We start from the raw sequence: 15,165 nt of genomic DNA, 5'->3' as shown, positions 1-15,165 counted from the left end.
ACTCAGTCCTGATTGGCCGGACCCCAGCAGCAAGCTAACCTACCGGTCGGAGCATCTACCCCCTGGTAGTCAGAGAGAGTGGTTGAGCGGCCTTAGCATATCATTAGCATATTATGCTTTGATTGGTTGAACAGCTGACTGGATGACTGGACACTTAGCATATTAGGCTTTTATTATATAGGATAGTTACTTGTGCTTAGTGGGTACCATGTTGGAAACGCACACCTCCAAGCTGGGCACTTTTAGGAGGAGAAGAGTCTGAGAAGCAGGCTGTATTCTGTCTACTTTCCTCAAGACAAATACAGCAGCCGTTCTCCCCCAAGATGTGCAGGTCCAGTGACCTGTCTATTTTGAATTTTGTGTGTTTCCCTATTGGAAGCACCACTGGGGTTAGGCTACCAGGCCCATCAGGGAGGGCCCCAGATTCCAACTTGGAATGCTGGCCTTCCTTGAGGAATTTCGACATCCACAGATGTAACAGCAGGCACTGAGCCAGGCATTGTGGGCACAGGTGTGAAAGAAGCAAGCTAGCCCCGCCCAGGTGGGTATCTTGTGCTATTTTCCAATATATGAGTTAAATACAGATGCATGAGTTAGAAAATCATGATCCTGTACACTTAGAACTTTACCTGTTGAAAGGGACTCAGCTGTACAAGTTGCCAGTTATAAAAATAGCCATGGGGATGTCATGTACAGCATAGGGAATTTAGTCAATAATATTGTGATAGCTATGTGTTATGTCAGGTGGGTACTAGACTTATTGGGATGATCACGTCGTAAGTTATATAAATGTCTAATCACTATGTTTTATACCCAAAACTAATATAATGTATGTCTATTGTAATCCTACATAATAAAAGGCTAATATGCAAATCAACCGACGGTGGTGGAACTATGACACGCACTGGCCATGAGGGGGCAGACGCTTAATGCAGGAGCTTCCCCCTGGTGGTCAGTGCACTCCCACGGGTGGAGCACCACTCAGTCAGAAGCTGGGCTTACGGCTGGCAAGCGCTATGGTAGTGGCAGACTTAAGCCGGCAGACAGACATCCCCCAAGTGGTCCTGGATTGCGAGAGGGTGCAGACCGGGCTGAGGGACCCTCCGCCTCAGTGCATGAATGTCGTGCACCAGGCCTCTAGTTAAACAATATATTTTTAAAAAGAACTTTACCTGGTAGTAAGAACAGGAGGTATATTCATTTTCTGTTGCTGCTGTAATGAATCAACACAAACTTAGCTTAAAACTAAACATGTACTCTCCCTAGTTCCTAAGGTGCGCAGTGTGAACTGAGTTTATGGGACTAAAACAGGTGTCGCAGGGCTGGCTCCCGCTGGAGGCTGCAGGGCAGTCTGTTCTCTTTTCCATCTTCTAGAGACGCCTCCCTTGGCTCATGGCTGCCCATCATATTGCCTCTTCCTCCTCCCCCCCCATTTCTGTTCTCACAAAGGCTCCTGCACTCTTTGTTCTTTCTCCCTCTTACAAGGACCCCATGAGTGTATTTAGGCCCCGCCTCTTACAATCCAGCATAATCTCCCCGGCTAAAAAGTCTTAATCACACCTGCAGAGTCCCTTTGGTCATCTAAGGTAACATTTGCAGGGTCCCGGGATTAGGATGGGGATGTGTTTGGGGGGCATCTTCAGCCTGTCACTGGGGTAACTGTCAGTACTTGGTGAAGAGTAAGTCTGTGAGCGAAGGTTGTTATCAAGTTGCTCACGTCCAGGTATTCTGAGCTGGTGGAAACGGCAGAGCTTGAGCAACTTATGTTGCAGATCTGATGTTCTTCATCGGTGAATCTCAAATTTGGTGGGTCTCCGAGGCACCTAGGGAACGTGGACAAAGGCCAGAGGCCCGGGCCGTAGCCTACTTCAGTGAGCCTGGACCTGTGTGTTTTTCCTGAACTTTCCAGGTGGTTCTGATCCCCAGCAAAGCCGGAGAACCATTGCTTTTAGTAATAATCTCAGGGATTATCTGTGTGCGTGCATGTGGGAGGTGGAACTTCTTGTCTTCTCTGAGTAAGTGCCAGAGCAGGGCTGCAGACAGGAAGTGCCAGGGAAGACCAGAGGAGGGGCCAGTGCCTGCCGAGGAGCCACCTGTGCCACACCTGGAAGGCAGCGAAGGCAGCGAGCGAAGGTGTGGCTTCACAAGGAGCAGCGAGAGTGCTCCCAGCAGAGTGACAGACCTTCCCAGCAGCACTGAGGTAGGAGCACACTTGCCACAGTTGGGGACAGGGAGGCCATTGGGTCCAGAGGGGCAGGGGGAGTGACTCGAATTTGACAAGAGGAATAGCAGCAAGACGAACCTTCTCATGTTGGCAGGGTTGGCTGGAGGCAGAGCCAGAGCTCTGTGTAGCACTGTCAGGGTGGAATGGCTGAAGGCCCGCAGAGGGTGGTGGCAGGGAAAATGGAGAAACGGTGATGGTTGTCAGAGAGGTAATGGGAAATGTGAACGTGACCCAGGTCTAACGGTCAGTTAATACTAACTGAGCAGAGTGTGCCAGGCACTCTACCCCTGGATCACAGAGGAGGAGCTGGGATGTGGAGGTGAGCTAGACGAACAAGGTCCCTGATCACACAGGTACACTTTGGGCTGAGTGGCATGGGGGCGCTAGGCAATAAGGGAACACAAATAAACAAGAGCAGTAGCCGGTGGGAAATGCTGTGGAGGCTTGGCTTGGTTCCTGTGATCGGGAACAGCCGGCTGGTGGCTTCTTTAGACCGGGTGTCCAGGGAAGGCCTCTCCAAGGAGGTGACATTGAAGCTGATGCCTAGATCCAGCCGTGGGAAGAGATGGGAGAAAGACACGCCAGGCATAGTGGTCAGTGAGTGCCAAGGCCACCAGGAAGGACAAAACTTGCCCCATGCGAGGACCAGCGAGAGCAGCCCTGCCCAGGAGAACTTTGGGGGATGGTAATGCTCCGTGTGGGCACCAGCCATGTGGCTGCTGGCCCTGTGGGGCGACGGAGCACTTGAAATGGGGCTAGTAAGGCTTAGGAACTGAAGTTGCATTTCATTTTAGCTTTCGCTCACTGAAACTCAACTAGCCACACACGGCTGTGTCTTCTGTGTTGATCAGCACAGAGCTAGAAGGTCAGTGTGGCTGGAGAGAGAGTGTTATAAAATGATGTAAGGTGAGATAGGTGAAGAAGGCAGACTTCAGTGCTTTGTAAATTAGGCTAAATAGTTTGGATCTTTTTTCTAAGAGGAGTGCAAAGTCTTCGGGTGATTTTACTTTAAGGTTGTCATAATCTGATTCATGTATTATATACACTCACTCTGGCTGCCGTGTTGAGAATGAGTTGTAAAGGATGAGAAGTGGGCAAGGTGAGCAGTTAGATCATTGTAATGCTATAGGGGGGTGTAGATGGCACCTTGGGAACAGGGTGGTGGCAGTGGAAATGGAGGAATGTGGATGGCTTCTGGACGAGTTTTGGTAGCAGACTGATGGCAAAAAGAGAGACGAGTGGGGAAGGTGGGAGAACTTGATGATCCTAGATTTGGGGCATAAGCAGCAGGATGGATTGTGGTGGCATTTGCTAAAACGAGGCGTGGAGAGCAGGTTTTGTTTTGTTTTTGGAGACGAGGAAGAGGGGTTCTCTTTTGGACTTGTCAGAGATTCCTGCTGAGCATCCATCTAGCGATGGCAAGCAGCTAGGGAGACATGGGGAAAGGTCAGGGCTAGAGATGTGAATTTAGGGTCATCAGGAAACGAGGTATATAAAGCCATGGGTGGCTTAGGGTCAAGCCATTAAGGAGAGTGAATAGGTAGGAAGGGGCAGGGATAAGAGATTGCTGCAACATTTAAGGCAGGGCATAGGCCTGGCTGGCATGTCTCAATGGTTAAGCGTCAACCCAGGAACCAACAGGTCACTAGTTCGATTCCAGATCAGGGAACATGCCCGGGTTGTGGGCTTGATCCCTAGTAGGGGTGCATGCAGGAGGCAGCCGACTGATGATGTTTCTCATCGATGTTTCCACCTCTCTATCCATCTCCCTTTTTCTCTAAAAAAATCAGTAAAAACATATTTTAAAAAGACTGGGCGTAGGAGGAGACTCCTTGAGAATATACGTGAGGAGCCATGGAAGCCAAGGGAAGTCATGGTTTCCAGAAGGAGGGAATGGTGAATGCTGCTGGCTGGCCAAGGACTCTAGAAGAGTTCAAGGTGCCCTTGGATTTGGTAACAGCATGGAGGTTGGTCACTGGTGCATTGGGAGAGCAGTCTCAGTGGAGTGGGTAGGAGAGCATTAGAAGTGAAAAATTTGCTGTGATGAGAAGTGAAGAAATAGGTAGGACTGGAGAATTAGGGGTCCAAGGATATTTCTCTCTCTCAAAACTAGGTATTATGTGCTGATAAGTAGAAAGCAGGTAGAACTGCCTTTTAGCCCCTATAATGGGAGGGAAGGCTGAGAATGTGGGCACTGCTGTGGGTGGGATGGAATTTGGGCATTGGGTTGAACAGTCACTGGTAGATTGCTTATGACTAAGTGAAGTGTGAGAAAGCCCATTATTTGAGAAAGAGTATGAAATGGTTGTTTTGAAGATGGAAAACAAATCCACGGGGTAACTCTGGTGGGGTTGATCGATGGCTTAAACTGTGCTTCTCGAACTTGCATGTGCAAGTGAGTCACCTGGGGGCTTGTTACAGTGTGGATTCCGCATTTCTCACAAGCTGCCAGGGGATGTTGATGTGCTGTCCTTGGGCGCCACACTGACAAGCCAGAATCCACAGCCCCCTGCAATGGGAAGCGCAGGAAGACACACAGTTTCCTGCTGTGCCCAGGAGATGCCTAAATTATTTGCCCATTGACCTTACATTTAGGGCAGAGTAGCACGAGTTGAGTACCTTTATGAGATTTGTGGCTGTCTATTTAAAGCAGGTCTGCTCATTGTCAGGATTATATGGGGAACTTAAGAAAGGGTCTGGGGATTTTTATTTTGATTGAGATTCTGAATTAATGGGTATGGATCCCAGGCACCCCCCGTTCTAGAAGTTTCTCGGGTGATGTTTATCCAGGCTTAAGAAGCATGGCTTTAAAATACCAGGTCAAAGGGATGACCATGGACATAGGTGGCCAAGGTGGGGTGGAGGCAGGACTGCTCCAAGAATGTGTGGGCCCCTGTCTGTATAAAACAATTTGAGTCACCCCAGATCAGCATGGCCATTCTAAGTGCTCAGTCTCACATAGTCCCACCAAGGCTGCTCACCAGGCTGCCCTCCTGGGATCCTTACATTGTCCTGGATGACCCTACTACATACACAGTTCAGAGTTCCTCGGGGCATCTGGTCTACCTTATGTTTGGGGTTGATGTGTGGAGGGACCCGTTTGGGCCTGGGGAGGGGGTTACTCAGATGGTTCTACCAGCCCTTGGTAGTCCCAGGCATCTTAGAAAATGTCAAAGCAGGCACTCAAATGATAGGGCTCTTGAACCATGCAGCCCAGTCGTGAACAAGGGTAGAGGAGCAAAGAGGTTGAAAGCTGAGAGCCCAGCTTATAAGATGGATCCTACCATCGATTTATCAAAACTCATGGCAGGACTCTGATAAAAGTCAGGGAGGGACCAATGCCTCCACAGCCCGCGAGGGCCTGGCCTGCCAGCAGCCACGTGAGGCAGATTCTCCCCCAGTTGAGCCTTGAGACGACCACAGCTCTGCGAGCACCTTGCTTGCAGCCTCGTGAGAGACCCCAGGTGAGGCTCAAGGTCTGGGTAAATTGTGCCCAGATTCCTGACCCACAGAAACTGAGATGATAAATATCTGCTGTTTGAAGACACTAAGTTTTGGGGTAATTTGTTGCATGGCAATGTCCAACTGAGAGAGGAGGCCAAGGCGGTCACATCGGGAGTCTCCATGTTTTGGCCTTCCTTTTCTCTGTGTTGGCTGCATTTTCTACATTAGCAACCTGCTCAGAAAGATTCTGAAAGCTCTCAGTCAGTCCACAAAGAAAGAAAGGAGAAAATCAAATGGAGTCTAGGGTGAGATGGCTGAGAGGTGGGGTCAGCCCCACCCTCACCGTATGGATTGAAAAAGGAGTAAGAGCGGTACCCAAAAGGAAATCACGTTGATTGATTCTAGACATAGAGAATGGAAATCTACCCAAAGTGGTAACCGGTGAGACGAGGAAGTGATGGAGTCCTTGAAGTTGGCCTGGATGGGATTGGAGAGAACTGGTCCAGCTCTCAGGCAGAGAGGGATGCTCAATGGTTAGTGTCACCGAAGTTAATGGAAACTTCTCAAACCATGAAGGCAGAGGCTTCAAGGAGATGGGGGCGGAGAGGGGTAGGGGGATGGGTGTGGGGGTGGGAATAAGGGCCGAGAAAGGCCTGCGGGAGGCAGTGTTCCCTGTTTTAACTGTGAGAGGGTATGAGCCCATATCCATGCAAAGTCATTAAGAGGGAAACATGATGGTGAGGCGTCAAAGCAGGCAGAATGAGATCATTCTTTAAAGGAGCCTGACAGTAAAATTTTGATAATCTGTGCTAACAGGAGAAAAAATTGCAGGTTGGGCTAGAAATATAATGAAATTAATCATAAAGGCAAGGCTGCAAGGATCCCTGGAAATTACTCATTTCAACAGCAGTTAAACCTGAATGATTCTACCAAGCCCTCCTTTCAACAAGTGTCTGTTTCTTCCTGGGCCTTTAGAACAGAAAGGAGGGGAATAAATAGATCCATCCTCCTCTCCTCTCTCTTTCTTTTCCTGGGCTCCAGTGTGGGTGCTAAGGAGCTGGACTCAGGAGCTAAGAGTATTCCTCAAGCCCAGCGGAGAGACAAGTCCCGCCTTTGCCTGTCCCTGTCGTATGCCTTTTGGTATGAAACGGAGGCTGAGCTTCCAGTGAGTCTGGAGGAAGTTAGCTACTCATGCTGTCAGGTCTGGTGTGTTAGGTTTGGAGAGACTAGCCTTGGAAGGAAGACTGGGCCGAGGGCACCGTATGGACTGGCACACTTAGTGGCGCACCCAGGCGACTGATCTTACAAAAGTCATGGAGATTCACTTTTCAGAATCAGTGCCATGTACGCGGGCATGCTTGCGCTGGCTGCCTGGCCTGGTGGCTCTCTTTCCTGTCGGGCTGGGTGTCTCCATCTCACCGGGCCTGCCGGGATGAGAGCCCTCAGCTTATGCTTGACCATGAGATTCGGCCGCCTAAAGCAAGAATACTGAGGGGAAATAGGTGGAGGAGGAATTAGGAAATACCGTTCATTCTCACTTTCAGCACCTGCGTGGAGAGGACTGTGCAGCGCCAGGGTGGGCAGCGGACATCTGCCAGAACCCCCCAGGGCGGTGGCAGGATGCCCCTCTTGGATCACTGGACACTGTGACATGTGTAAACTTCTCACTGGTCAGAGGCTTTACCGAGTCCCTGCCTGCTCAGGCTCCGGAGGCTGGTGGAAACAGTAGGCTTTCTGCACGCCGGGCCCTGTGGAACCTGTTCCCAGGAGCTCCGAGGAACGCATCCTGACCCAAGTGGCTGGTGCCCAGGCGCGATTTGGTAAACAGGGCGTGGCAGAGGGAGGGTTGGACTGGCGTGTCCCCAGCTTCCGCTGCTTTTTCCAGTGACTCACAGACAGCGATGCTGGAAGGGGCCTCCGAGATAGATCATCAAATCCCGCAGGCCTGTTTCACAAGCACGAGGAGGCAGGCCTTCCAGAAGGTTCTGGGAGCAGTTAGTGGATGTTGGGTCCCCGTCTCTCGTCTCCATGCCCATGGCCACAACTCTGCCCCTTAGTTAACCTTTTGTGATCATTTATGTTCAGGAGGGGGTGAGGGCCTGGCCGGGGGCAGGGGGCGGGGGCACGCATGCCTCCCACAGCCCTGAGCTGACCCCGTACCTTCTCGAATCCCATCTTTTACTCTCCCTCTGGCATCGCCATGGTGGTCACTGGGACAGGAAGCCCTGGCCCACTTTAGGCAAAGGAAGCACCTTCCTTCCAGGTGCCTGGACCACCTGCTCACTCTGCCCTGTTGGGCTCATTCTGTGCAGTGAGTGCAGAGTAAATGCCTGAGCAGACAGGTCGCTGAAGGGCAGCATGGGAGAGGGGAAAGGCAAGGGCGGGCCCACCTGCGGAGCGGATGGGAGATGTGCTTAGGAGGGTCCTTTAGTCTCAGCGGAGGAAGCCCCTCCTGTTTTCCTGGCCAGGCAGCCCCAGGCGAGTCCCCAGGCATTGCTCCCCCGCAGGTGCTGCTCCCCCGCAGGTGCTGCTCCCCCACAGGTGCTGCTCCCCTGCAGGCGCTGCTCCCCTGGGGCTCCCACTCAGGGTTCCCTGGGCAGGAGGGAGGGGCGGTGGGAGGTGAATGGGAGAGCTGGGACATAACAGGAATCCAGGGCTCCCCAGGATCTCTTGGGCAAAAGGAAGTGGGCCCCTCCAGACGCGGAGCGAGGGTCGGAAGTTGCCGAGTGTGTCCCGGCTATGCCTACTGCAGAGGTGGCCAGAGGCTTGGAGCCCAGGTGGCTTCCCATGATTCTGAGGCCGAAGTTTTGTGAAAACGTGAAAAAGAAAGCAGACAGGAGGGGAGCCCACGAGCTCGCAAGGCCAGGGCTTGGCGCTGGCACGGATGCCCCTCCTTCTCTGGTTTTCAGGCCCTGCGTGTTCTGGGCATCCCAGGACCCTGGCTGAGCCCTGAGTGTCTGAGCACTGAGAGGGGCGACCGCACTTCTGCTCTGCCCCCTCCTCCCAGGGCATAGAGACAGCGTGCACTGATACTCCTGGGTAAGCTGCGGAGAGGGGGCAGTGACCGGCCATTAACAGTAATTGTGGTAAACCTACTGAGAGGGTTTCAGTGGCTTAGAGAAGGGTGAAGAAGATGTCACAGAAGAGAAGGCGCCTACTCTAACGCACAGGATCCCCTTAGGCCAGAGGGGCCAGGGCGACCCAGGCCAGGGATCAGCATGAGCCAAGGAGGGGCCAGAGGCGTGCTTGGGTGTTAAATAAGGGAACTTGCTTGAACAGAGTGTGTTTTGTGTTGCTTTGGGAAATGTTTGTCTGGCATGGCTGGGGGGCGGGCAGGGGGATGTGAGAGGAGGAGGGAAGGAGAGAAGCTGTTGCCGCCAAGGGACACTTTCTATTGCAACTGTCAAAACCCAGCTCAATGCTGCCGAGGCAAAGAAGGGGATGTTCGGACTCGCCTGGAGGTTCCAGAGATGTCCTGGTAGATGCTTTCTCACTTCAGCTGCTCAGTCTCCCACTCGCTGGGCCCACCCCGGGTTGAAGACTGGCAGCTTCAGACTGGCGTCCTGGCGGCTTTGAGGCCATCAGCAGGAGAGCTGCTCTTTCCATCAAGTCCCGAGATCAAGCCCCATACAGTCAGCGGGCCTTTCAGAACCAGACCCAGGGGATGGGCTGAACCAGATGGCTGGTGAATGGGCCCTGGCCCTGGCCCTGGGCCGGGGAGGTGGGCAGTGTTGCCCACACCTGAGAATGGAGAGCTGTGGCTCCCCGCAGGAAAAGTGGGTGTTAGTGGTGTGAGAAGGATCTGGGGATGGGCAGGTGGAACCAACACATCTTCATCACTGGTTCGCCGAGATCCTTGAAGGATTTGGGGGTTTTGTTTTGCATGTAGTGCAGTAAGTGGCCACAGGCATGGTAGACAGAAGAGGGGCTGGTGGGGGAGAAAACTTGGAGAGATTTTGGTGGTTGAATAGATAAGACTTGGACGGTCTCCTTCTTGCAGGACTTGGGAGGTCCCCTCCTTACCTTCTCCCAAATGTGATCGTTTTCTCCTTATTTCACTACCTCTACTGGCGGGGCCTTCACTGGCATCTGGGTGGTAGGAGCTGGAAGCATACCCAGATTGCCTCCTCTGGACTTAGCTCAGTTTGAGGGTTAAAATTAACAATCCTATGAAACTCATGGTGTTTAAAGACCATTTTGGAAGGGATTAAGTGGGGAATTTGATAAATGAAAAAATCAAAGATGTCAGAGATTTGGGGTTTGGGCTTCTGTAGGAATCTATATATATAAAAGGCTAATTATGCTAAGTGTCCCTCCTACTGTCCGACCGGTTGCTATGATGCACACTGACCACCAGGGGGCAGACACTCAACGTAGGAGCTGCCGAGCTGCAGTGACTTGGCAGCTGCGGTTCTTGGGTGATGCACCCCGAAACCAGAGAGAAGGGAGCCTGATTCCTCACGGGGCCGCATGATTCCACCTTCGGCATTGGGTTATATTGTGGCTGGGGCACTGTCGGCCCCGAATCTGGTTTACTGCACACTTTAATTTGCGTTCCACACCCTGTATGACAGCAACTTTGCAGAATGCTCTCTCACACTCCAGGACCCCTCAGGGGATGTCAGAGAGCTGGTTTTGGCCTGATCCCTGCAGGCCAGGCCAAGGGACCCCACCTGCCAGAGGGACCCTGCTCACTCCGCAGACACCGGGGAGGGACCACGGGAGGTTGGCTCCAGGGCGTGTCTGGCCCATCTCGCCCAGTCCCACCCTGCCAGCCACCTTCTAATTAATTTCCTTTCAATGTGCACGAATCCATGCACTGGGTCACTAGTGTAAATATAAACTTAACTATGGATGTATGGAAGGGAGTGGTTTGGGAATGGACTTTGGTTTGGGACGTGTTGAATTTGAGGTGTTTGTGTCTCTGTGGTGGAAGAATGTGGTTTGTCACATGAGTGGAGCCCGAGTGGGATTTGGGAGTGATCCATCAGGATGTAGGCGAGGGAAGGCAAGAGGCTGGTCATTGCCTTAGGTTAGTGGTCAGCAGCCTGTAGCCGGGGACCATGGATCATGGGCCATGTTCTTCTGTTTTGGGGCTGCAGCTGTGGCCTGCCTTTTATATCCTGGAAAAGCTATTGCCACAGAGAGGTGCCCCCACATTTGCAAGCTGGTTTGATGAACCCAAAGACCCTCCCCTTAGTCCATAGGTTAAGAATGTGTTCCCACCTCTCTGCAGATTGACTATTGCTCTATCTCAGTTCCTGTGTTCAGATAACCCTTATTTTACTTGATAATGACCCCGAAGTGCAAGAGTAGTATAAACTTTATCATAGGTATGTGTGTGTAGGAAAACACACAGTATATATAGGGTTTGGAACTATCTGCGGTTTCAGGCATCCACTGGGGGTCGTGGATGGTATCTCCCTTGAATAAGGGAGTCTACTGTATTTGTTACAGCAGCTGTAAGAGACTAATACAGTGAGGATTTGTCAGAGTCAGCCTGCTGAACTCTTGCCTGCCAATTTGCCCCTTGGAAAAAAGTAACCCCTGAACATTCTTTTGTTCAACACTTTTAGTGAGCGCCTGTGGCACTTTAGCCCCTGTCCTAGGTGCGGGACATTTGTAACAGCCCCTGCCCTCACTGCTTAGATTCTGCTGGAGAAAGCAGATGACTAGTAAAAGCAGCCATGTGATGTATTGTCGGGCTAGGGACATACTGTTTCTCTCTCTCAGAGGAGGGTAGCAGGAGGGGCTGTTTCAGGCAGGGTTGACAGGAGGGGTCTGTGGTTGCTAACTCTGGAACAGAGACCCTCATTAAAGGGTGTCTAAAGTAAGAGGGCTCTGGGGGTGGAAGAGGGAAAGCACATGGGCCGAGAGGCGGGCGTGCACTTGGCCTCCCCACTGTGTCTGGAACAGCGGAGGGAGGAGGAGAGACGGGAGGCCGTTCTCGCCACTGTGGCCATGGGCTTCTTCTCGAGGAAGGTGGGGATCCACTGGAGAGATTTGATTTGAAGCAGGGCATGATTTTTTTTTATTGTGATAAAATTCACCTAACGTAAAATTAACCATTTTAAAGTGTACAGTTCACTGGAAATTTAGTACATTTGCAATATTACGTGACCACCATTTTTGTCTAGTTCCAAAACATTTTCATTACCCCCAAAGGAGACTTCGTACCATTATAGTCACTGCCCATATTCTCCCCCCTTCCCCGCCCACCCCAAATCCCTCACCCCCAGACTCTGGCAGTCACCAGTCTGCTCTGTGGATTGTCTATCATGTCATGATTTTTGATGTGTCTTTTAGAAGACTCACTCTGGCTGGAGAATGAATGGGAGGTGGTGGCCTCAATAAAAACCAGGAGAGCAGTTAGGTTCTTGCTGTCCCAGGTGTGAGTGATGCTTGGCTGTGTGTTGCTCCTGCTGCTCCAGGTGGGAGTGATGGTTGGCTGTGTGTGGGTCCTGCTGCCCAGGTGTGAGCGATGGTTGGCTGTGCGTGGCTCCTGCTGCCCAGGTGGGAGCGATGGTTGGCTGTGTGTGGCTCCTGCTGCTCCAGGTGTGAGCGATGGTTGGCTGTGCGTGGCTCCTGCTGCCCAGGTGGGAGCGATGGTTGGCTGTGTGTGGCTCCTGCTGCTCCAGGTGTGAGCGATGGTTGGCTGTGTGTGGCTCCTGCTGCCCCAGGTGTGAGTGATGCTTGGCTGTGTGTGGGTCCTGCTGCTCCAGGTGGGAGTGATGGTTGGCTGTGTGTGGCTCCTCCTGCTGCCCCAGGTGTGAGTGATGCTTGGCTGTGTGTGGGTCCTGCTGCTCCAGGTGGGAGCGATGGTTGGCTGTGTGTGGGTCCTGCTGCTCCAGGTGTGAGCGATGGTTGGCTGTGTGTGGCTCCTGCTGCCCAGGTGGGAGCGATGGTTGGCTGTGTGTGGCTCCTGCTGCCCCAGGTGTGAGTGATGCTTGGCTGTGTGTGGGTCCTGCTGTTCCAGGTGGGAGCGATGGTTGGCTGTGTGTGGCTCCTGCTGCTCCAGGTGTGAAGGATGGTTGGCTGTGTGTGGGTCCTGCTGCTCCAGGTGTGAAGGATGGTTGGCTGTGTGTGGCTCCTCCTGCTCCAGGTGTGAAGGATGGTTGGCTGTGTGTGGCTCCTCCTGCTCCAGGTGTGAAGGATGGTTGGCTGTGTGTGGCTCCTGCTGCTCCAGGTGTGAAGGATGGTTGGCTGTGTGTGGCTCCTGCTGCTCCAGGTGTGAGCGATGGTTGGCTGTATGTGGCTCCTGCTGCTCCAGGTGTGAGCGATGGTTGGCTGTATGTGGCTCCTGCTGCTCCAGGTGGGAGCGATGGTTGGCTGTATGTGGCTCCTGCTGCTCCAGGTGGGAGCGATGCTTGGCTGTGTGTGGCTCCTGTTGCTCCAGGTGGGAGCGATGCTTGGCTGTGTGTGGCTCCTGTTGCTCCAGGTGGGAGCGATGCTTGGCTGTGTGGCTCCTGTTGCTCCAGGTGGGAGCGATGCTTGGCTGTGTGTGGCTGAGGCAGAGGTCGTGCAGGAAGATGGGGAATCAGGTTTGGGTTCAGGATGTGTTCAGGGAAAGACTTGGCTTACTCCACCCTTGACATGAAGCCCTCTTTTCACGTAGCTGCTCCACGTGCCGAAGTGCTCCAGGAGACTAGCATAGTGAGAGAGCACTGGATCAGGGCTCCCAGAACCCAGTTCTGGGGCTGCTGCCCTGGAGTTTCATGACTTCTGGCCAATCTCATGTCACATCTGGCACTCCGACTCCTCCCCAGAAACTGAGGACGTTCACCAGCTTCAAGATCCCACAAGTCAGTGATTTTGTGCCTGAGGATAAATCACCATCCTTTGTGCAAATGCTCCAGCATCTTTGGAAACGGGGTGTCTTGGTGTCGCTGCCTGAATTTCTCCACGTCCCCCACTAGGTTCCAAAAGCCCAGAGCAGGCTGTAACCAGGGCGGGAAAGTGGACCTAAGTTCTTAGGCAAATTGCATTCCCATGAAAGTTAGTTGCCTTGAAAGAGTCAGTTCAGGAAACCTGCCTGGACGGCCAGCCTCGTCTGGACTTTAAGGGGCCGCCGGGGGTAGCGTTCTCCGCTGTGGGGTGTCATGTGCTGTGTCTGTGGTTGTGAGGGGTGTTGCAGAGATCTGTTCTGAATAGTTCTGAAGTTTGTCAGAGATTTTTTTTTTTTATCAGTCAAAGCAAACTCAAGGTTATCCCTGGAACAGCACACTCTGTCCTTTGCATCTCATCCATCTGTCTTCATTTTCCACGCCATAACTTCAAACCCTTTGTTTTTACTTTTAGCAAAAGTAACAACGTGCACGTGGTTAAAAATAAACGAAAACCATACCGAAGGGCTTAGAGTGCAAAGCAACACACTTACCCCCACTTCTCCCCTTCCAGCCGCGTTTTAATTTTAGTTCTGCTGGCCGCTACTTCCAACATTTTAAGTAAAATGCTAAGATGTTTCAAGACATATTAACGCCAGCCCTCTATTGCCTCCCTCTTATGAAAGATGAGGAATTACTTACACCAGACCCTGCCTCTTTTCCTTGCTGCTTATTTTCCCTTCTCCTGTTAGCCAGGCCTCCTGACACCTGGGAGTGGGAACGGCAGCCGGAAACTGGTACCCAGCCAGGGCTTTGTAAGGATTTGGTTCAAACAAGGGTTAACATGAACAGCGCTATGAAACTCGTGGTCTTTAAAGATGTTTTTTTAACTGCGTGTTCTCTTTCTCTGAGCCCCTGGGAGCAATGTCTTCTAGTGTTAGGGCAGGAGCGGTTGTGCTTCCCTGAGCAGGTGGCTTATTTTATCTTGAGGACACCGAGGAGCCGTTTGCCAAACACGTTTCCCTCTGTACTGGCTGCAGAGCTCTGCCAAATTGGGGCCCACCCCTTGGGCTTGGAGGATTGGCTGGGAGAGGCCCCTGGCCTCACCCAGACCTCATGGTGCTTTTTCTGCTCCTCCTTCCTCTTCGTTAATGCGGCTCTCCAGGCGTCTGGATCGGGAAGATGGGGCAAGGGGGACTTTCAGGAATTCTCTCTCCTGACTGCCACCAGACAACTGTCACTTCACGCCCAGCCCTGCCTGCTCTACAGCAGGACCTGCTGACCCCGGCGCTGCCTCCCTGGGTCCTATGCCCACGCCGCACTCGCCCCTCCGGAGCAGCCACTCCACAAACAGGACGGCGTGGCAACGCGCCCTGGGCAGTTAAGGGTGATTTATTTCTCTGTTAGAGACACCGGGCCTGTGAGCGTTTCCCGCGAATCCCGGCAGAGTGCTGGCTGAGCTTGTACGAGATGTTCGGCAATTAGTGTCGTGTGGAGCCGCTCGCCAGCCCGGCCTGCACGGGTTTAAGGAGGGGCAGCCAGTGGCCAAGGCACTTGTTGTTGGGACACTCGGGGCCTCTTTTTCCAAACCTCTCATCGCATCAGCTCAGGGGCTCAGAATGTCGGAATGTCAGTGCCAAGGGTGGTCGCCAGCAGCCAGGCTGCCGGGGGCCT

General features: G+C 52.7%; 1 protein-coding gene across 3 annotated transcripts in view; it reads left to right on the top strand.

Moving 5' to 3' along the window:
* GAS7 (growth arrest specific 7) overlaps positions 1–15,165 on the top strand; it is a 204,752-nt gene that overhangs the window by 62,523 nt on the left and 127,064 nt on the right. The window contains exon 1 of one of the 3 annotated variants that reach the window (XM_036341609.1): positions 2,073–2,200. The exons of the other annotated variants lie outside the window; for them this stretch is intronic. The gene's annotated coding sequence lies outside the window, so the exon portion shown is untranslated. Of the gene's footprint in view, positions 1–2,072; positions 2,201–15,165 lie in introns of those variants that run through there. 3 annotated transcript variants of the gene reach the window in all.

Source organism: Myotis myotis, unplaced genomic scaffold, assembly GCF_014108235.1.
Source record: "Myotis myotis isolate mMyoMyo1 unplaced genomic scaffold, mMyoMyo1.p scaffold_m19_p_17, whole genome shotgun sequence".
Taxonomy (NCBI): domain Eukaryota; kingdom Metazoa; phylum Chordata; class Mammalia; order Chiroptera; family Vespertilionidae; genus Myotis; species Myotis myotis.
Note: the sequence above shows the minus strand (reverse complement) of the source record. Positions and strands in the feature narration are given on the sequence as shown.